The following is a 21,701-nucleotide window of genomic DNA, read 5'->3' as shown; positions in this document are numbered from 1 at the left end:
TCCATTTGCAGAAGGGCCGGCTGTACTTGGGTGGGCACAGCAGAGGTGGACCCCAGCCGTCCGCACATGTCATTGGCAAGTGTGAGGTCTCAGCTGCGACGACCAGCCCGCAGGAGGGATTGTCAGGCTCCCCCCCCCCCCCCCCCCCCCCCCCGCGCTGACTTGAGCTTCACGGATCCCTTCTCGTCAAGCCCTTGCCTATCACCCTAGTGGAGAAACACTGCAATGGTCAGTTTCACATTGCCGAGTCAGAAATTATCTGGCTTTTGGAAAACACTCTGAAGGCACTTTCTGGAAATTGTGGGAGGTAAGTGCACCTTGAGTGGACCAAGCACCACGCAGGCACTGGCTCTTTCATTTCTAGCTTAGTGTTTACTCAACCCCCCCCCCCCCATTCCTTGCACTCACCGGAAAGCACAGATTTAACAAAAAAAAAAATTTTTTTTTAAATTTATGTTAGAGAGAGAAGGGGCACAAGTTGGGGAGGAACTGAGAGGGAGTCACAGAATGGGAAGCAGGCTCTAGGCTCTGAGCTGTCAGCACAGAGCCTGTTGTGGGGCTCGAACTCACAAACAGTGAGATCGTGGCCTGAGCCAAAGTCGGACACTTAACCGACCCACGTAGGTGCCCCCAGAAAGCATAGACTTTTAGCTTAGTATAGAGCAGGGTGCCCAAAGCTGGGCACTCTTAGGGTCTGCCCTTTTATCTGGCTGCACACTCTCGGCTTACCAGGAAGCCCACTTAATGGTCTCTGCTGTTTGCTTCATTTGCAGACTTGAGGCCGCTCATGACCTAAGGCAGGGCTGGCAAATTTCTTTCAATACAAATGCCAGCTCTGATTAATTGTTAGTATAGGCTTGAGAGAGCTGTATGGTGAGGGACTTTGATGCTTTTTGGCGCTCGGTAGGAAAGTGTGCTGTGATTGATTAGTGATGTCTGACATGAGCAGGGAAGGGAGAAATGGGGTAAACACACACCGTATTTTCCACCCCATCTTAGCAGAAGATGGGTAAGGTACTCTTGCCTAATGGAATTAGTAATTACCTTAATTTCAAAACTATCTTATTAGTCTCATGTCTATTGGCCTTATTTATTTATTAATATTTAACACATGTATTCCTTGATTAATGACAAGAAAAGAAAGGGAGAAGGGCTCAGTTGGTTAAGGGTCTGACTCTTGGTTTCTGCTCAGGTTATGATCTCACAGTTGTGGGACTGAGCCCTACATCAGGTTCTGTGCTCACAGCAGTCCTGCCTAGGACTCTTTCTTTGAAACAAACAAATAAATAAATAAACTTTGAATAAAAAATAAAAGAAAGGGAGATAAATTAATGTTTATTGAGCATCTATTAATCATCAGTTACTTCTTTGGGGAGCTTTACAAAATATATCTCACTTCTTTTGGGAGCTTTATGAAATATATCTTCAATTATAAAATTGAAATATTACTCCCCTTCCTAAAATAATAAATAAGCTAAGCCTCAGAGAAGCAAAATATTTGCCTAAGCCATAATAGAAAATTTCAAATCCAGGATGATACTTATTCTGATATACTTGGGCAGGGGTTTTAATCTTGGGAACTTATTAGAGTCTCCCGAGGAGATTTTTGAAATATTTGAAAACACTGATGACCGCATCTCATCCTGGATCAGGTGCATCAGACTCTCTGGGGCAAGGGAGGCTCAGACATAGGAATGGTTTAAAAAACTCCCCCCGGAGATTCAATTCTGAGGCCAGGGCAGAGGACAGCGGGCAAAGGGTGTAGAGAGCAGGGCAATTAGAAAGCAGAATGCCCGCTCTGAGCCAGGCTCTTCCTTTTGTCTTTTCTCCCCTATCCTCTAATTTAATTCTCATACAATTCCTTAAAGGCAGCATCATTAACACCATTTTACCGATGAGAAAACCGAGGCTTAAAATGCAAGCCAGTTGCCAAAAATCTTGTAGTAGAAGTAGAATTTGAATGCAGGTCTGTTTGCCTCCAAAGCACTCACTGTTCTGTTAGATTCTGAATCCAGGCTTCACCCTTAACCTTAGTGTTGAGCAAATCTGAATGCCACTTAGCTTCCATATTCGACTCCAGGCTGTCATCCCCTTCCCTGACTTCGTTCCTTTGCTCCGGCTGGAAGAACCATTCATGGTCTTAGCATTGGTTTCATGGTAGAGAAATGCAAGAGGCTCACCCTATAGTTACCTCCTACCCTATAGGACTTGGGAAGCTCGGGGTGAGGCTGTGAGTCAGGGGTCCTTCATGGTGACCCTGCCTCTGAAGGACCTCTGTGTCTAAGCCAACCAATAAGTTTGCAGTCCCCTCTTTCGTCCTCAGGCAGTTCAAAGAGGCACAGAGGAGCTGTGGCCTGATCTCCTAAATCTAAGAGTCTTGGGCACCTATGCTTCTGCTTTGGCCATTGTGACGTCACACTGACCTCAGCATCCTTGGTCAGAATCATGTGTCCCCATGAGATAATTGAGTAAACCATCAGAACCTTTGAATGGAACAGACCTCCAACCTGTCTGGTTCTAACACCTGCCTAAGGCAAATGTGGCCTCTGTGACTCCGTGGTCAGGAACACATGTGGATGCTGTTTAAATGCCAGGGATGGACCGGCTCTGTCTCCTGCATTCACCGGCATGTTGTTAGGCAGCCGGGCAGATCAGAAACTGCTTTAAAATTAAGCTTATCTATTGCTCTCTGTTATTTTCACATCCTTCAGCTGATGAATTTTCCTCATTCTTGTGAAAGACTAATTTCTATCAAGCTGATCCATTGACCGAGTCGTTTATGCGAATTAGGACAGACTGAGCAAGGTTAGTTCCTGGCAAACATATCAATAGGGTCTCCAGAGGAGCCTCTTTTCAATATCCTAAACCATGCTGCTTTCCTGTAGGGGGGCAGTCACGCTCACCCTCACTTTCCTTCCTCTATCAGAATCCCTGCTGTCAGAAGTCTGGAAACTGGGCCACCTTCAGGTGCAAGTGACTGAGAAGGCATGACTGCCCCCTCCTAAGAGCTTTTACTGTTTTTGAAGGATGAAGCCTTGGAAGGTTTGATGTAAAGGAACAAATTCAAATGAACCGTTTTCATCAGGCGGTTGGAGGGAGGGTGGTGCTGCGGGAACACAGCGGCCAGCTGAGCTTCTGATACCGCCTTCTGTGGGGACGCCCCATTCACCGCGGTGCCTCTACACCTTGGGGCTCCTGCCTGGCCCGAGGCTGCTCTCTGCTCTGTGAACACCGGTGGTCTCATGGGAGGTTGAAATGGAGCAAAGGGACCTGTGTTATTTGAGATCAAAGTGCAATGGGAGGTGACCGGTTTGCTGAAGTTAAAGCCCTGTAGGATTTGAATGGCCCCCGTGGATTTGACGCATGATCTGTTTTAATTCTCTTCTCAAAGATGGCACCTCTGACAGTGCTGTTTCTATTCAACCATTCCTGCTACAAAAACAGGAGCCAGCAATCATTTAGAAGGAAGTTTTCCTCGGAACAAATGGCTGTGTCCCTTGATGCAGGGCACAGACATTCCTTAGAAGGTTTTCTGTTCGAAACAGACAAGATGAAAACATCACAGCCTGCAGTGGTTGAGGGCGCCCTGGAAACTAGACTCCTTAGCCCGGAGGTGCAGAGATGGGCGTGTGTGTTTTATTTATTATTTACTGAGAAACCTGTCCAAATACTGCATTTTAGGAACTGGTAGGAAACACCGATGAAAATATGAGTACCCAAGGCATGAAAGAGCCTTTGAAACCAGGACAGACTTTCATTAGAGCCCACCTGGAGTCTGTGGGCAAGGCGGTTGGTATGCACTACACTCTCATCCTCACCAATCAATTTTTAAACTTGGTTTAGACTCTGGGAAGCAGTGAAACTGTGGATTTCAAATGAGCCTTTCAGTCCAGATGTGTCCATAATAGAAACCACTGGGCAGTGGGGCATAATTAACCATTTCTCCCTCCCTGAGACTGCAGAATGGCATTAATTTTGCCAACTGGGCTTGACGTGAATTGGCTAGAATGTCTGAGTAGATTTCCAGCTGCTGCTCCCGTAGCTCTGGCTTCCAGCGCTATCTGCATTCCAAATAAAACGAGGCCTGAAATAGATGTGCGGTACATGTTCAAAGCTATTTTTAATCAATGATCACTTAGTTCGCCGTGAAGGATTGTCAGCAGGTCACAATCCATTTCGGATTTTGCTGTGTCCTGCGGAACTGATCTAAACACAGAGTGACTTCAGTTTTCCCTGCGGTCTCCGTGCTTCATCGGTGCTGTGGATGAAGGGGAGGAGGGCACTTGAGTGGACACAGATGTGTTCACGGTTACAAGTACCACAGCTGGAGGGTCACTGACTTGGGCTAAGGCCTTGTTTGAGTTTGTCCTGGTCCCACAGAGAGATTTTGGCCAGCAGTCATAAGCCCAAGGATTCCGTCTCCTTAACCTCCATCCCGAAACCCACCATGCTACTGTCCAGCGAGCAATCAACTTCAATTCATGGGAGAATTCAGAGAGGATTGTTTATTTCTCATCTGCTAACCCCTGTCTAGCTGTGGGGGTGCTGTGAGCAGTGTACATTTCTTTATAGACAGCATCTTCCCGGAAGCTTGAGGCTTCTGTAGGGACGGCTGCCAATATCATCCATTAGTTGTTATTGTTGTTGTTTAAATAATAGCACCTTACGTTTATTTAGCATGCTTACTGTTTGCAAGCAAATCTATAATCTCATTTGCAAAAGGCATTTACATAGTATGAATACTTAAATGCTTATAATTGCATATTAATTTTGTGTAACAGAATATGCTAATATTATTTTCCCCTCCCCTATTTCCTCCTTTTCTTTTTCTATAATGTGTCTTTTTTGATCCAGTTCTTTTGACTTTTTTCCCCACATGCGTTGGCAACTGTATTTCAGTTTATCCCTAGGAACATTAGTCTTGGTGCTTTATCTTATGACTCAAAAAAACAAACAAACCCCAAACCCTGTGTCTTTTATCCATAATATTCATTTTGCTCTCTTTTTTCCATCTTCCCCAAATATTACTGTGTTATTTCCAGAAAGATTGTTGTGGCTTAGAGTTTAGATGTGACTTATTTTTGTTTTCAAATAAGTTCTCTTAGGTACATTTCTTTTCTCGTCCTGAATTTTATAAGGACTTGTGTGTCCATCTGTCAAGAATGTTTGATTATCGTGTATGTGAAGGAAGTAGGTAGGAGTCTGGAGGTAAACCTGGATTTCACATAGGCTTTAAAAAGCCACAGGGAGGGTGACCAACTATCTTGGTTGCTGGGACTGTCCTGGCTTTAGTACTGAATAGGCCACATCCTGGGAAAACTGGCAGTCCTGGGAAATTGTGATGGCTGATGGCCCTAGCTCCCAGGGCAGTCTCCAGCAGAAAAGGAAAAAAAAAAAAAAAAAAAGCAAAAACAAAAACAAAAATACAACTAACCAAGAAGACAGAACTTTGATCCCTCCAGTTCCTCTTTGTGCCTCAAGTTTCCTTACCTGTTAATCTGAGTTCATTAGTTGTTGTGAGGATAAAGTGAGTTATGTGTGCTTTGGATGTGGCTGGCACTTATTTTGGGTTTGCTGAATGTTAGCCATTATTATACCATTTGTCTCCCTCCACTAGAATATAGAGCAAGGTTTGTGCTGAATGTCTTCCATGAGCTCCTTTAGACCCATGCTCAGCTGTGTCCATTCTATCCACGGACCCAGCAGATTGGCTTAGAGAGTCTGTATTAATCGTGCTGGCCTCTGGCTTTGGGTTGGGTTTTGCTAATGTGGAGCCCCAGCAGGAGATCAGGACCAGGGGAAATGAGCTGGGGAACTTATTCCTCTGGGTCACATCAGGATGGTTGTTGGCCTTGACTGAAAGTCACAGATCCGGCCAGGTGGCCTCTCTACAACCTCTCTCTCCAGGCTCCAAACCACTTCTTTCCTTTGCCCAATGGGCCCAATGGCGTCTCCTGTGATCATCCCCTGTGGTTCCTCTACACCCTGACCACACCTTCTTGAATCATCCCTGTATTAAACTCCCCTCAGATTACCCAGTGTAAGTGTGTTGTCTGATTTCCACCAGGACCTTGATGATAGAGGGACCTAGTTTGTTCACTGTTCTTCCCCAGGGTCCTGGCGTAAAGTAGAAGCTTAATAAAGTCTGTGGAATGAATGGAATCAATGAATGGCTGCACGAACAAGTGAGAGCTGAGGGATAAGGAGGTGTTAGCCTGTGCAGAAAGGTGGAGAAGAGTGTTCCAAGAAAGAGACAGAATGGAAAGGCTTGGCAGAGACAGAAAGTGGCGTTTTTCAGTAACTGAAAGAAATCAATGATGGCTGCATTGTGAGGTTGTGAATGAGAAATGAGGCTGAAGAGGGAAGAAGGGCCAGCTTCTGGAAGTCTTGTTTTTGTGTTAAGGACTCAGGACCTTTTCCTGAGGGCAATGAGGAGGTAGTAAGGGAGGGAAGTGATATGACTGGATGTGCAATGTTTCTTTTCACAAAAATTACAAACATATGGTATGACTCTTTTCTAGAAGCCCATTGGTTCTATAATAAAACTATTACAGCAAATCTGAAAAGTACAGTAAAGTATAAAGACAAATATATATCACCTGAAGTTCAAAAACCAAGTGACATAGTATGATATTATACACATAGCAATCATCACGAGAGCTATCTTTGTTTTAGTGCCTACTAAGGACCAGGCACTTTGTAAGTACTTTATCCTTAATGACACATATAGTCCTCAGGGCAAATCTGTTGGCCAGATGGGAGGTGACATGCAGAGTGTTAGGGCCATTTGGTATCAATGTTTAAATATAGAAATTCTTCAGATTTCTCACCAATGAACATAACTGTGGTGTTCTACATGACTCTGGCTTTGAGGAAAGGCAAACATTTTAGTTAGTGGTCCCCCCAGTCCATTAACAATTCAGACACTGGTAACAAATGCCCCCACAGAAACAACACCAACTATTGTTTTTAAGTTTTTATTTTATATAGGTTTTTTTGTTTTTAGCAAAGATTTTATTTTTAAAGTAATTTTTTTAAAGTTCATTTATTTATATTGAGAGAGAGAGAGAGAGAGCATGAGCAGAGGAGGGGCAGAGAGAAAGGGAGAGAGAGAGGACTCCAAGCAGGCTCTGTGCTGCCAGTGCAGAGTCTGATGTGGGGCTCAAACCCACAAACTGTGAGATCATGACCTGATCCAAAACCAAGAGTCAATGCTTAGCCAACTGGGCCACCCAGGCACCACCAGATCTAATCCTTTTTTTTTCTTTTTTTAAACTTTTATTTATTTTGAGAGACAGAGACAGAGTGTGAGTAGGTGAAGGGCGGGGAGAGAGAGACACACACAGAATCTGAAGCAAGCTCCACAGGGCTTGAACCCACGAACCATGAGATCATGACCTGAGCTGAAGTTGGACGTTTACCCCACTGAGTCACCCAGGCACCCTAACAAAGATCTTATCCTTAAGTAATCTCTACACCCAACGTGGGGCTTGAACTCACAACCCCAAGATCAAGAGTCACAGGGTCCATGACCCAGCCAGACAAGTGCCCCTAACTTTTTGTTTTGAAAAAAGCCTAGGCTTACAGAAGAGTTACAAAACTAGTCCAGAGACTTTTCCTATATCTTTTGCCCAAATTTTCCTAATGCTCACATCTTACTTACATAACCATGTTACAAAGATCAAAATGAAGAAGCTGATGCTAACATTGTACTATTAACGAAACTGCAGACTTTATGCAGATGTCATCAGTTTCTCCACTACAACTCTTTCCTGTCCAGGAGCCAGCCACGATCTCATTGCATTTGGTCTTCTTTAACATGGAGCAGTGCCGCAGCCTTTCCTGGCCTTCTGTGACTCTGACACTTTTGAAGAGTCTGATTAGATAGTTTATAGAATGTCCCTCATTTTGGGATTTCCTCATTTTTTCTCATGATTAGATTGTGATTATGCAATTTGGGAAGGATCTTATAGGGGTTATATGCCCTTCTCAGGGTACCACAATGGTGGGTAAATGAGGCAATATATTTCATTACTAGTGATATTAACCTTGATCGCTGGGTTAAGGTGGTATCTACCAGGTTTCTCTACAGGACAGTTACTGTTCTCTTTACTGTTTTGTAGTTAGTAAATAGTTTGTGGACAATATTTTGAGACTATGTAAATATCCTGTATCTCTTCAAACTTTCACCAATTTGAGCATTCATTGGAAGATCTGGCCTGTAGCAATTATTACTGCAGTATTCTTTTTTTTAATGTTTATTTATTGAGAGAGAGAGAGACAGAGCGCTAGCAGGAAAAAGGCAGACAGAGAGGGAGACACAGAATCTGAAGCAGGTTCCAGGCCCTGAGCTGTCAGCATAGAGCCCATCGCAGGCTCTCGCTCACAATCCATGAGAACTCACATGAGCCAAAGTTGGGTACTTAACCGACTGAGCCATCCAAGTGCCCCATTACTGTAGGGTTCTAATGGTGATTTTTTTATGCCCCTGATTCCTTATATATTTCTAAATTGGAACTCTTCTATCAGAAAGAGTTGCCCTTTCTTGGCTTACTTACTTATTTATATACATCAATATGGACTTGTGAATTTTTTTTTTTATTCTTCAGATTATAACTGTATACTATCGTCATTTATTTTGTGTTGTAAATTGATCTAGCTTTGGCTACTGGGAGCTCTTTTAGATTGGCTCCTGTGTCCTTTACTTTAAAGTTTATTTAAGCATTTTGAGAGAGGTTGGAGGGCCAGAGATAGAGGGAGAGAGAATCCCAAGCAGGTGCCCCTCGATTCGCATGGAGCCCGACATGGGGCCAAACTCACAAGCCATGAGATCATGACCTGAGCTGAAACCAGCAGTCAGACTCTTAACTGACTGAGCCACCCAGGCGCTCCTTCTCAGTCATTTTGATGTAACCATATTTTGTTTTTGAACACTTCCTTATTTCTGACACACATTTTTTTTTAATTACTAGACTTAATTCTTTAGGGTAGTTTTAGGTTTATAAAAATAGTGAACAAAAAGTACAGAGAATTCCCATACACCTGCCTCAGTTTGCCCTATTATTAACACCTTACATTGATATGGTACATTTGTTACAATTGATGAATCAATGTTGTTATGTTATTATTACCTGAAGTCCATAGTTTAAATTAGGATTCCTCTTTGTGTTTGTACATTCTAGGGATTTTGACAAATGCACAATGTCATGTGTCCACACTTACAGTAACATATAGATGAGTTTCATTGTCCCAAAAGACCCTGTGTTCAACTTATTCATTCTCCCTCCTCTACCCCAAACTGCTGGCAATCACTGATCCTTTTACTGTTTCTGTAGATTGGCCTTTTTCAGAATGTTGTAGAGTTGGAATTATATAATATGTAGCCTTTTCAGACAGGTTTCTTTTACTGAGCAATAGGCATTTATGGTTCTTCTATGTCTTTTCATGGCTTCATAGATCATTAAGAAGTTTTATTTCATGAAATATATAGAACCTGCATGTCATGCAACATTTACAAAAAGTGTCCAGGTACTAGGCTATAAAACAAGTCTCAATAAATTTCAAGAATTGGTAATCTACAGACCACATACTCTAAGCACAGCCCAATCAAGGAATAAATCAGTAACAAAGGATAGCTAAAGGATAACTAAAAGAAAGATACCAGGCTGGAGAGAAATGAAATATTGACTAACAGTACTCCTGAGAAACTGTAGCCATATGGAGACAAGCTCAATGTTTTTGGTGGTGCTTGTGGGATAGTATATACATCTAAAAAGTTTTGTGTTTATATTTCAGAAAGAGAGAGAGCAGGGGAGGGGCAGAGAGAGAGGGAGACCCTGAATCTGAAGCAGGCTCTAGTGTCTGAGCCATGAGCACAGAGCCCATCGCGGAGCTTGAACTCATGAACTGCGAGATCATGACCTGAGCCGAAGTTGGACACTTAATTGACTGAGCCACTCAAGTGCTCCAGGGAAGTCTATACATCTTGCCTGATTCTTGGTCAGAACTTCCCTTGAACTAGGCTAATTTTGGCCCTCTTCCAGGATTCTCATAACTTGGGCATATTACCTAAAGGTGACTCTTTCCTCAGAATCTCTAAATTTCAGGATTTTCTTTTCTTTTTCAAATTATCCTAAAATCCATTTTATCTTCCTGAAAGTAGCTATAAGTGTCAGTCCTCCAAGCTTGTTCTGGTCAGGCCTGAATCTGGGTAGTCCATGGGATGCTAGAGTTGTCCTGAACCTAATGTAATAGCAGAAAACAGGGAGCTCACTGGGTTATCCTGGTCAAGGTGTCAATGACTAGTACTTATCTGTGTGTGACTGTTTCAGAAAGTTGTGTTAGGGAATCAGAAGCATAGCTCATTTCTTTCTATTGCTGTATAGTATTCCATTGTATGGATGTACCACAATTTGTTTATCTATTCACCTATTGAAGAACATCTTGAGTGCTTCCAAATTTTGGCAATTATGACTAAAACTTATATACACAGAAGTTTTCAACTCATTTGGGTAAATACCTAGAAGTATGAATGCTGGATTATATGGTGAAATTATGTTTAACCAAGTAAGTAACTACCAAACCATCTCCCAAAGTGGCTGTGCCATTTTGCATTCCCACCAGCAATGAATGGGAGTTTCTTACACATACTTGTCAGCATTTGGTGTTGTTGGTATTTCTGGATTTTGACCACCCTAATAGCTATGTACCAGCTATGTTATTTAACTGGTCAAATCCAATTAAGAAATGCCATCTGAAATGTCTGATGAAGGATGTGACCTGAGAATCAGATTCTAGGAACTGGGAAGGGTGCCTAGCAGAAGCATAGTGGCAAAAAAAAAAAAAAGGAGATGGAGGAAGAGTCCCCCTAGAATAATGGCAAGATCTATCTGAAAGCACCAATAAAACTTAATTCCCAAGCCTAGGGTCAAAACAGTTTCCTTCAAAACCAAGGAAAAGAACTCTACTGGGATTTTTTAGTATTTGGGCACCTTCTTTCCTACATCTAAATTTTGGTTAGCCGGAATTCTTCTTCAAGCACATTTTTCAAAAATGATAGCTGGATGTGTATTTTATTATCCCATGTATACTGGGAATGCCCTCAAGCATGGACGACAAGCAGGTCAGAAGGATGGATGGACATCCGTTGTGCTTTTCTGCTCAGGGTCATGTTTTTGTTTTTGTTTTCTGATTGAGGAGCATTTATGCCCCCAACACATGTATTTTTGGTGCAATTATCACTTCAGAGTGAGTACATACCTAGACCTGGTCGGGTGTGATAACCTGTGCACAATGGTTGGACTGGGTGGATATATAATGCAACCGGACCAATCAGGGCCCTTGAATTAAATTACATGTATGGTCTACGAGCTATATGGATGTAGGGTTGGGATGCCCGTGGCCATCTTTCCTGTCAGGTGAGCCATCCATCTATAGTAGGACAGAATGAAGCCACCATAAATAAAGTGAAACAAGCAAACAAAACACAAACAAGGAGGTCTGAGAGATAGAGACAGAGAGAGATCAAGCTGGTGGGAAGAGAATGAGAAACCAAGAAGAGTCCAGGCGAATTGTTTGAGATCTTTGATCTAGTGGTGCTTGAAATCTTACTCTTGGGCTTTCCAGTCACAATAACAATAAATTTCCTTTGTTTTTCTTAAGATAGTTGGTTTTCAATTCTTTATATCTAAACAAAATTTACAGGATTCATATTAGAAATAAGCCAATGTTAGGGACAGACTCTATTATGAGTATTTGGATGAGTCTAAGTGTGGCACAGGATGGGAGGATCCCACACTCCCCCCCCATACCAAGAGCAGGAAAGTTGACAATCTTTGTTATGCTCTTCTGAAATATATGGCTAATGGGTCACCTGTTGTTTCTTTGGACTCAGACCACATATCTGCTGAGACTGGAACTTTAGAAGAGTTATCAGAATTTTAGGATGCTGCCTACTTCTTGCATATCTTTCATGAAATGAAAAAGCTTCAACATAAATTGATCCCTTTGAAAGAAGGAAGGGTATAGTTTGTAACTTTGTTAAGAGATGCTCTTCCCCTATTTGGCTGCGAGGGGTAATCTAAGACTGCTGTGGGTCAGATAATCATGTACCTCGAGGAACTACAAAAGCCAATAACCCTGCCCCGAGCTGAAGTTAGTGTTGGCTGAAGTGGAGAGAAGGGAGACACAGCAGGGCATATGATGGGACTCGGGAGGAATTTGAGAAATCTAGAAGCCTGATCCTTTAAGCCTTTCTTCCAAACTGTCCTGCTGAGCATTTGCTGGTGGCGAAGTAATAATTCATTCTCTAGTAAACAGTCGACCAATGGCCTCAGCTTGGGCACAGCACTGATTAGCTATCATTTAGCTGAGGAGTCCTTTAGCTGAGAGCTAAGACCTGCTGCTAAGGGACAGATATGCAAAAGAGTCTGGTCTGTAATCAAGGACAGGATAAGACAAGATTTCTGCTTTTCACTTACAGAAGTGGGCTCAAATCACTAGATGGGGGCGCCTGGGTGGCTCAGTCGGTTAAGCCTCCGACTTCGGCTCAGGTCAGATCTCACGTTTGTGGGTCTGAGCCCCGCGTCAGGCTCTGTGCTGACAGCTAGCTCAGAACCTGGAGCCTGTTTCCGGTTCTGTGTCTCCTTCTCTCTCTGCGCCTCCCCCTCTCATGCTCTGTCTCTCTCTGTATCAAAAATAAAAAAAATAATTAAAAAAATCACTAGATGGCTAGAGTTTATAAAGAATTGAATTGGGGCGCATGAGTGGTTTAAGCAGTTAAGCATCTGACTTCGGCTCATGAACTCGAGCTCCCCCATCAGGTTCTGCACCGCCTACTTCGTATCATCTGTCTTCCTTTCTCTCTCTCTCTGCCCCTCCCCCTCTCAAAAATAAATAAACATTAAAAAAAAAAGTAAAAAAAGTATTAAATTGCCAGAGAAATGACAACTCCAGAGTGTTTGAGATTGTTAGGTTTCTAAGGCAATCCCCAGATCCCAGTAACAACACCACACAAAAAAGGGACGCTAAGGGGTGGGACCTCCAGAAGAATCTTTGTTCTGCATTCATTTCAGGCATGCCTTGGAGAGGAATGAACGTGGGTGACCTGTCTACAGGGAAAAGCCTGCACGGTCAGATTAATTCCACTGCCCAGATGTAAGTTATTCTACGGGGTATGCTGGTTTTCTGAAAAGACTTTTAATCAAAGATATGCTGTTTTCTTTCCTCTACTATGTCAAGTAGGTGTAGGGGATCATTATAGTGATCATTTACACTGCAGGTTGTTGGATCAAGAGGACCCATACCCGAATGTCAGAGATGTGTGCATCACCCAGAGATCCAGGACATGAAATGTGAGGCTGGGTTGTCTCTCTTGGGAGTAAGTGCAATTTCGGTTATCTATTCGTTGGAAAAATACTAGATGGAGGCACTTTTGAAATGATACATGCAGAAAACAAATGAATAAAGAAGCAAACAAATAAAATGCAGAAACAGACCTGAACAAACTGATGGTTGTTAGAGAGATGGGCAAAATGGGAGAAGGGAATTGGGGTGGATAGGCTTCCAGTTAGGGAATGAATATGTCATAAGGGTGAAGAAGGCACAGGGAACATGGGCAACATACAATATGTTGTCTACTTGAAACTAATGTAACATCGTGTGTCAACTACACTTCAATGAAAAAAGAAAGGTAACAAATCTTTACTCATTTTTATATTTATTACATGGTAGAATGATAATATTTTGGATATACTGGTGAAATCAAATATATTATGAAAACAAATGTGTGAGATTAGATGAGCACTTTCTACCCAGGTACAGGGATGCTGTGTTCTTACACATTTTAATTAATTGCTTATCTATTACAAAATACACTTATATAACTTTGAAAAGAAAGTAATGATTTGTATAAGCAGACAATGGGAGAGTTTAAAGGGATAATCTAGTCTGACTCACCATATCCACTTCCATTTTACTGTTGTTGAAGGTCACGGTGCTAAGTAGGACTGGGGCAGGAATAATAATAATCATGATGAAGACCGAGTAGTACTGGCAATTTTCACAAATATCATTGCATTTAATGTTCACAAAGGTCCTCTGAGCCTCCTATTATTATTATTATTATTATTGCCTGTTTACCAGTGAGAAAATGATGTTTTAGAAATGTTAAGGTATTTGTTTAAAAATATTATATTAAATCGCTAGACTTTCAGTCCCGTACTTCCTCTATTACTCAATGAAACCTCATTGGTTTTTGTTTGCTCAATTGAATTCTAATTAAAAATACTTATCATATTTGGGTCCAGAACTATCTTTTTAAAAATTATGGTAAAATGCACACATGGTATTTCACACCAGGATCTGATTTCCTATATTTCTTATAGTCTATATCACAAGTAATATTTCCCATGCTCCTTGATGTTACACTGCTTTGTGTTATTGTCTATTTTGTGTGTATATGATTTGTGTTGTCTGAGCAAAATGCTTTTTCCCCACTCAAAATCTATTAAATTTCCTTTGCACCCCCCTTCATGACTTCTCTTAAGTTCACCCAAACTGTTAGCTCTTTCCTGCCTCTCCAGGGCAGATTGCCAGGTTGTATAATCATGTTTTTAGCTGTTCCTGTCAAGCCATTGCAGCAGAATTTGTGCAAAAATCTTATCAACGATGTCTTGCAATGTCATGGCCTCTGCTGCTAATGCTGTCCTTCTCTTCCTTTCAAAATGATGATCAGACACTGTTTCATGGGTGGACCATTTCACCTTCCTTCTACATGCAGCTAGGCTTTTCTTATGGATTCAGTAGAAGTCAACACTTAACTTTTCACAGTCAAAGGCTCTTCTCCTCTTGCTCCTTAAATCCCTTGCTCCTTTGGTTTCCATTAGGATCCCTAGTGGAAGCCATGTAATGTTGAACATCAATCAGGTCAAAGAGTCATGTCTTTGAAAGCTGGCTCTACCATTTTCTGGTTGGATCAGTTGGGCAAACTTATCCAATCCCATCTTTGAAATGATGTCATGTTGCACATACCTTCCTGGAAGAATTGAGAAAAGGGAATTATATGAGAAAGTAAAGTGCCTAGGATTGGGTTTACTAAAAAAAGAAAATGTTGATTTCCACTTTTATTACTCCTGTAGATAATTCGTTCTTTGGTTGAAGTTTCTCTTTGTGGTCATGCTAACTGCTTAGTCACATGTCACAAGTTCACTAAGGCTGTCTCTCTTTTGAAATATTCTAAGTCATCTGTTTTGTTTTTGCCTAAACCCTGTATTTCCTGAGCATCACTTTTTAAATTGATTCAATTTTTTTTTTTTTTTTTTTTTTTACTTTTAGAGAGAGAGAGCATGAGTTGGGGAGAGTGGCAGAGGGAGAGTGAGAGAGAAAATCTTAAGCAGGCTCCTCTCTTAGCTCAGAGCCCATTGCAGGACTTGGTCCCACAACCCTGGGCATGACCTGAGCTGACATCAAGAGCCAGACACTCACTCCACTGAGCCACCCAGGTGCCCTATGTATTTTCTGAGCATCTTGATCTGACTCTTTTTTTAATCATTTTACTTCATTCTTTTTCTAAGAGTTTTACTGCCTACTACTCTCTGGCAGCTTTCGATTGGAGAAATGGTCCCTACAGGTCATTCCTCTGACATTTTTATTGTCAGAGTATTGTCACAGTAGTTTGCTAGCTCCACATATAATCTGATACATTGGTCCCCAAGAATTCCTTTTGTTAAGATAGCAGAAAAATTATTACCTATCATTTATACTGATATGTTCTGGTAGTTCTATTGGCTTATTTCCTGTTTTTTTTCTAAGCTCTTAGAAAATGCATTCACATTAATATACTTCAACTCTGTCTTATTCATATTAACTTCACAGACTGTGACTGATAATTTCTAATTCTGTCCTCTTTGGTCTGGGGCCATCAAGATTCCCTCCAATTCTATTGCTTTCTTTTTTATATTCAGGAAATTCACCATTTATATTAATCTATAATAACAAACATAAACATATGCTAGTATTCAGAGATGCAAAGATAAATAAGATTGTCCACCCTTCAAGGAGCTCATAATAAATAAGTTGTCCCTTCCTTATCTATTTAAGAGATATTCATATCCTCCCAAAACTGAAACAGGAGGAAATAGAAAATTTGAATAGACCAATTATCAGCAATGAAATTTAATCAGTAATCAAAAAACTCCCAAAATCAAAAGTCCAGGACCAGATGACTTCACAGGTAAATTCTACCAAATGTTTAAAAAACAGTTAAAGCCTATTTTCCTCAAACTATGCTAAAAAAAATAGAAGATGAAGGAAAACTTCCAAATTCAATTTATGGGGCTAGCATTACCCTGATACCAAAATCAGAAAAAAAACACGTCAAAAGAAGACAACTGCAGGACAACATCTTGATGAACACAGATGCAAAAATCCTCAATAAAATATAAGCAAACTGAATCCAACAATACACTAAAAAAATCATTCACCATTGACCAAGTAAGAGTTATTCCAAGGGTGGTTCAATGTTCAGATTAATCAGGGTGATATATCACATCAACAAGAGAAAGGATAAAAACCATATGACCATTTCAATAGATTAAGAAAAGGCATTCATGAAGTTCAACATCCATCCATGATAAAAATCCTCAAAGAAGTAGGTTTAAAGGGAATATACCTTAATGTAATAAAGGTTGTAGATGAAAAACCCACAGCAAACATCATACTCAATGGAAAAACTGAGAGCTTTTCCTTCAGGAACAAGCCAAACATGTCCATTCTTATCACTTTTATTTAACACAGTCCTGGAGGTCCTAACCACAACAATCAGACAAGAAAAAGAAATAAAAGGCATCCAGATGGGTAAGGAAGAAGTAAAACTTTCACCATTTGCAGATGACATGACAGAATATTCAGAAGACCCTAATGACTCTGCCAAAAAACTACTAGAACTGATAAATGAATTCAGTAAGGTCACAGGATATAAAATCAATATACGGAAATCTGTCACATTTCTATACACTAATAATGAAGTAGCAGAAAGGAAAAATTAAGATAACAGTCCCATTTATAATTGCACCAGAAAGAAGAAATACCTAGGAGTAAACTTAACCAAGGAGGCAAAAGACCTATACTCCAAAAACTATAAAACTCTGATGAAAGAAATAAAGACAGCACAAATAAATGGAAAGATAGGCCATGCTTATGGATTGGAAGAACCAATATTTTTAATGTTCATACTACTATACTATATATACAAAATATTAATCAGTCATAAAACGTATGGAATCTTTCCATTTGCAACAACATCGATAGATCTAGAGAGTATTATGCTAAGTGAAATGAGTCAGTCATAGAAAGACAAATGCCATATGATTTCACTCATATGTAGAATTTAAAAACTAAACAGAGGAAGAAATGAAGAGACAAGCCAAAAATAGACTCTTAGCCATAGAGAATCAACTAATGGTTACCAGAGGGGAGGTGCATGGGGATGGGTTAAACAGGTGAAGGAGATTAAAAGTACACTTGTGATGAGCACTGAGTAATGTATAGACTTGTTGAATTACTATATTGTGTACCTAAAACTATTATAACACTGTATGTTAATTATATTGGAATTAAAATTTTAAAAAGATACTATATCCTTTTATTTTTATAATCATTAAACTTGGTTTCTTACATAAATGATTATATAGTCCTACATCCTTGGAATAATTCTCACTATCAGGTTTATCCTAAGGCTTATAGTAAGGTGAAAAAAATAATTAGATGGTTCCCAGAAGAAGTGGTTTGTGGTTTGGGTATAATTTCCTTAATATTTGCATATGCCTATTTTGAAAAGACTTCTTGGTTTCAAGTTAAAATACTTTGGCTATAATTAAACATACTTGCTTTATGTTTGGCTGCCATAGTTAATATAGATGGACTATTCCAGAAACACAGAGCCAGAAGTGAGTTGATAGTTAAATGGAAGAGAGAAGAAAAAAAAAGTCTCAAGAAATCTTCTAAGACAGTAATAGCCCCCGTCTGGAATTTTCCTCTTTTCTGCAAGAGCTTTTGCAGTTAATTAGAGTGCAGTGTGACCAGGGAGGTCTGGCCTGCATGGTGTGAGCTGATGGCTATTCGAAGTCTGCCCCGTCCTCAGTTATTTCCATTACTTGTCTTTGAGTTAGAGCATGGAAGGGTCCCCTGTCAAAATAGAAATGTTTAGCCATAGAATTCTATTACTGCAGGAGACCTTACAGATCATTATACAGGCTTGAGGTTCTCAAGCCTTTTCAAGTGTGAGAATCCCTTTTTGTCCTCAACATATCTTGGTTTCTCATTCAGTAGGATTTACGTTTTAAGTAGCCTCCATGCACCCAGCATCCAGCATACAGTACATATAGTAGCAACCATGGACCAGAAGGTTCACAATGACAATATGCCCCTATGATTTCAATAATCATTTACGTGAATTTAACTTTATTAATCAGAACACTAATTACATATATTTGAAACACAAACCCGTATCTATAGGAGTGTGACATGTCATCTATTTCATCTATAGCGTTCTAGGTGTACACATGGATTGGGAGAGAACAGGGATTTGGAGGCTTCCAAAGTGAGACTTGCAAATAGGGACTCACTGATCCCATCTTATTTGTTTATTTATTCGTTCATTCATTCTCTAGTTAGTTAACATACAGCGTAGTTTTGGCTTCAGGAGTACAATCCAGTGATTCGTTACTTACATATGCCACTGATCTAATCTAATCTCCTATTTTAACAGACAAAGATAAATGTGGTCATGGAGATTAAGTGACTTTCCAAGAACACAATTAGCTAGTGGCAGAGTCCGGTTCATTGCCACACTTTCTGCTGTCCTGCAACGGTCTTAAACTTGTCTGAAATTATCACGCATCCAGATCGGCAGAGAGAAATATCATAAATGAATGAGCCCTATACCATACACAGAAGGGCATGCTCCTATACTCATCAATAGCAGCAAAACATCTTCCAGGTGGTTGGATTGAATATAGAATTCTTACATAACTTGTCTAACTTGACAAATATTTCTTGAGGATTGCAGAAGGAAGTAGAGACCTGTGTCAGGGACCTTTTAACCATAGAGTAAATTTAGGAAATACTGGCTTTCTGGCCATAGCGAATAGCCTCCCCTGAAATGAGAATTTTTTAAATTATGGATTTCCAGCAATGAACAGGCACAAAAGTCAGCAAAAGTGGGCATCCTCAATTTCTGCCAACTAGGAAGAAGCAGTTCTGGCTGCTGAGTTGAGAAAAGAAATGAGAAAATTCACCAGCCAACTAATGCATTATATTATTGGCAGGCATAGGAAGAGGGCTGTGTCAAAGATATTATAAAGCCATTCAAAGTTAGAATGACTCGATTCAGCTAAGGAAAAATGAAAAGAACAATCAATATTTCTTAGATATTTTTAATGTTTAGATACAAGGGTGTATCTAGAGTAGTCAGTTGTCTTTGAAGCCCAAGGTTTCTTTGAGTGACGGGTAAGAGGTGAAAGGTGCTGTGTGAATGTGGTTCAAATCCACTCTCTCCCTGGATGATTCATTTCTGCCAGTACTGCATTGGTTTAAAAAAACGATTGAGTCCCAATAGATTAGCTTTAGGCCTCTCCTGATTTGAATGACCTTGAGGATCTGAGTGAATTTTGATTCCTGTGAAATTTTGGGTCATTTGGGGGGTAGATCTCGCATGGTCCAATCATGCCTTTCATGTGGATATAGGGATACTGACGGGTTGGTCATTCAAGACCACATGTCTTAAGAAGGTCAAGACTGCTTACCTGGGTGTTATTGTGTGTGTCTATTTTCCACAGTTAGAATATCTAATCTTATGAGCAAATGTAATGATTTTAAACTGTGAGTGTCATAAGGAATCTTAGGGGAGACAGAGCTGAACACCAACAAATCTGTTTCCACCACTGAAAGCTGTAACTCAGCCTGCATGTCTTTGGGGGATGACACATGTGAGTCTTCGAGAAGCAGAGAGTAGATCCAATGGGTGTCAACCAAAAAGCTGTGTACACAGATCACGATGAATTCTGTAGCCCTTGCAGCTGAAAATAATAAAACGGGTGCAGGGAGGGCTGCTCTGCATCCGTGTTCTCCTACCCTCTCATTCCCGAGACTCGGGGGTGTCGTAGGGAGGGGCCGGTGTCGGCCATGGAGCAGAATCCTTTCTCTCTGTTCTGTCAGAGCAGCAGGGCTGGCAGCCTTCCTGAGGGTGGCTCTGAAAAGTGGGCTGGGCGGCTGGAGCATTTTCACCGCAGGCAGACTCGGTTGCCTTGGTAAAGTCTCCACGCATCTGAAGAGTGGCTCATCTGCTCCCCACTGGGGGGCTCCAGTGCTCACCCAGGCGTGGCCCCCACGAGAAAGCTGGGCCACGGGAGAGCTGGTGCCGGCTCGACTGTGAATCCTGAAGAATAAGCAAACAAGATAGACAGTTTTATTCACTACCTTTCCGGGAGGACAAAGTCTTGGAAAAAGAAAAAGCAGTCACAGGAGAGTTTCCAGTGTCAAGGGCCCTAGGGCCGGAGTGGCAAGTTATGAGGAAAGAGGGAAAAAGAGGAAAAGAGGGGATGGGGGTAAGTGGGGAGAGAGATTCTTAGCAGTTGCCTTGGGTGGAGAGAATGGTGTTAAAAATGATTTTAAGGGTGTAGCCTTTATGATATGCTGTGGAGAAACCTCTCCCCCTGCTCCCTTATGAAAATCACTAGATATCTACATTCTGCTCTTTCCAGTGTGGGAGCCAGGAGCCATATGCGGATTCGGAGCCATTCAAGTGTGGCTGGTCCAAATTGAAGTGTTCCTGGGATTTCGAAAACGTATACGCAAAATAGAATGTAAAATATCTGTGTCAGTGATACCTTTTTACAACAAAAATTGTTGAAATGATAATATTCTTAACATAATGGATTAAAGTGAATTATCAAAATTAATTTTACCTGTTTTTATTTATTTTTTGAAAACGCTGGCTACTAGAAAATTTAACGTTACATATGTGGCTCACAAGTATATTTCTGTTGGATACAACTGATCTACATCATTCTTCCAAGCTTCTGGGGTTAGATTTGTGTTTATTTTGGATTGGTACGGAGAATTGAAGGGGTATCTAAACAAACATTCACGTTCATGTCTATTGATGGTCAGAATCGAAGGGAGGATCAGACATGATGTCTCAGGCTCCAAGAGGAGCATTTGTCATGAGTGCTGAGACTAGGGAACATTCCGAAAGATTCAGAATCAGAAACGTTCAGGAGAACTGGTGCCCTACTTACATATGTGAAAAGGAGGCCAAGTGTTCCTACACGAATGGAACTGGTGTTCACAGAGAAAGCTCAGAGGGCAAGGGTGGGAAACAAAGCGAATGCCAGAGTGGCCCTGGAAAGATGAATGCCACACTCCCAGGTCATGCCTCAGTAAGAATGGCGGGGAGGGAGGAGAAACGGTCAAAGAAGAAAGGAAGGAGGAGAAGGAAGGGACTAGATAGAAGTGAATTGAAAAAAACAGCTGGGCGAGACTCAACCTGGTCCGTGTGGTTTCTAACCAATGCTGCATCTGAAATAGCCTGAGAAGTCACCACCCGCGGAGCAGAAGCCCCACCTAAAACCACCACAAGCAAAAAGAAAAACACAGATTCCCTCAATGGTTAGTCATAGTAGCCCCGAGTTTATCTGAGAAAT

At 41.1% G+C, this 21,701-nt stretch overlaps 1 long non-coding RNA gene across 2 annotated transcripts; it reads left to right on the top strand.

Moving 5' to 3' along the window:
- Positions 1-270: 270 nt before the first annotated feature.
- LOC115290129 lies at positions 271-20,920 on the top strand. Of its 2 annotated transcripts, none has more exons than XR_003907978.1 (4): positions 271-307; positions 13,074-13,155; positions 13,280-13,378; positions 20,760-20,920. It is a non-coding gene; the product is annotated as an uncharacterized LOC115290129 (long non-coding RNA). The 2 variants fall into 2 exon arrangements; XR_003907977.1 differs by lacking the exon at positions 271-307 and adding an exon at positions 2,492-2,805.
- Positions 20,921-21,701: the final 781 nt, after the last annotated feature.

This window comes from Suricata suricatta, chromosome 4 (assembly GCF_006229205.1).
Source record: "Suricata suricatta isolate VVHF042 chromosome 4, meerkat_22Aug2017_6uvM2_HiC, whole genome shotgun sequence".
NCBI classification, from domain to species: domain Eukaryota; kingdom Metazoa; phylum Chordata; class Mammalia; order Carnivora; family Herpestidae; genus Suricata; species Suricata suricatta.
Note: the sequence above shows the minus strand (reverse complement) of the source record. Positions and strands in the feature narration are given on the sequence as shown.